At 39.4% G+C, this 1,699-nt stretch overlaps 1 pseudogene; it reads left to right on the top strand.

Annotated features, from left to right (window-relative positions):
* Positions 1–742: 742 nt before the first annotated feature.
* LOC116701658 (glutamine synthetase-like) overlaps positions 743–1,699 on the top strand; it is a 1,887-nt pseudogene continuing 930 nt past the window's right edge.

The raw sequence follows: 1,699 nt of genomic DNA, 5'->3' as shown, positions 1-1,699 counted from the left end.
GCGCGCAATGTTTATATACGTTTATAGTGGGGGGGTCGCAAGTCCCTTACACCGTTACTTTGAGGGTTGTGGGCTGAAAGTTTTGGGAACCCCTGGTCTAAACAATACCACCTAAAGGTAGCCGGTATGAAAGGCAAATCAATAGTATTACAATATACTGCCTTAGGTGAAACAAAACTTTAGTTTAGTTGGACATTTTGGGGAACACACTTATTTGCTTTCTTGCTGAGAGTTGGATGAGATGATCAAGACTGTTTAGATGTCTGTACTGTAAATATGAAGCAAGCACAGCTAGCAGCTGGTTAGCGTAGCAGGGGGAAACAGTCATGATGACAGACAGAGGAAGAGGAAGTTACCTTGGCTAAACCACAACGTCTTGTTCACTTTCTTTTTGTACGGAACAGACGCCATAATGTATTATATTCAACATCACTGATCATTTTTGATCAATAGAATGTAGAAAAGATTACACTTCCCAACGTTTTGTATCCATAACATGATTGTGTTATTGTACAATTTAGTAGTAAAAGCAGTAGCCTATGTACATCAGTCCTACATTTTTCAACTTGGTAGCAAAACGTGGTCCTTGGGGGAAAAAAAGTTTCCAAAAGCCCAGTTAATGCTAATTAAACAATTCGACTTTGGGGTCAAATGTTGTTGTATCCAGCCCATGTTCAAGATGTGAAAGCCCCCTTAGTGGACTACTGAATATTGTTATATTCCATTATATGTTCCCAGTAGAATGGGACCCTGTCAGGTTCTTCTCCAGTGGAACCAGCTCCCAGTCTGGGTTTGGGGGGCAGAAACCGTCACCACATTTAACCCTCGTTATGTTCCCCCGAATGCCTCACGTCTTTTTTCCTCTGGGGTCAAAATGACCCCACCTGGTTTGACTGTTATTTAAAGTTTACAGTATAAGTAGTCAATTAATTCTGTATTACACCTGTAGTCTTACTTCAGTTCAACCCATTACTACACATTTGTACCTTCTTTTTGGAATTTAGAGCCAATAGACCTTGTTTACATAAAAGTATACCTTGTTTTTGAGTGCAAAATAAAATCAAACTGTGAATTACTTTTGACCTAATATTATTTTGACTATTTGATTTATCACAGAGTGGTATATGTCAAAGTTTAGTGAGGATGCTGTTATTTAAATAATATATTGTGGATACTTCAACTAATTCTGTATTAAACTTTTAATATCAACTTCATTCGTTAACACCATTTTTTTAAAATTTCATTTGAAATTAGAGGCAAATAAGACAGGTCAAGTGGACCTATGCCATCAATTGTAGACTTTGGATGTGCAGTTGGACTATGGTGGCTTGTTTCTCTCTCTGTTGTCAACACGCATCGTCCGTCACTGGGAGGAATGGCCAGATCAACGTTTTGGGCACTTTTAGGCCTTTATTGACAGGACAGCTGAAGACATGAAAGGGAAGAGACAGGGGAAATGACATGCAGCAAAGGGCCCGCTGCATCAAGGAGTAAAACTCTATATGCAGCTGCCTGCTCTACCAACTGAGCTATCTGGGCGCCAATGTTTCCTCCTTTGACTGAAAATATTCTTCAATCTCAGCTGGGTCCTCTTCCTTACTGATTCTTTCTCATTGGTTGATTCATCATCTTCATCATAATAGATGCACTGCTGCACTTCTGATACTTCTTCTATATCAGCTTTAGGTTCTACCTCATC

Source organism: Etheostoma spectabile, chromosome 2 (genome assembly GCF_008692095.1).
Source record: "Etheostoma spectabile isolate EspeVRDwgs_2016 chromosome 2, UIUC_Espe_1.0, whole genome shotgun sequence".
In the NCBI taxonomy this organism is placed as follows: domain Eukaryota; kingdom Metazoa; phylum Chordata; class Actinopteri; order Perciformes; family Percidae; genus Etheostoma; species Etheostoma spectabile.
This window is presented reverse-complemented; position numbering and strand designations above follow the sequence as displayed.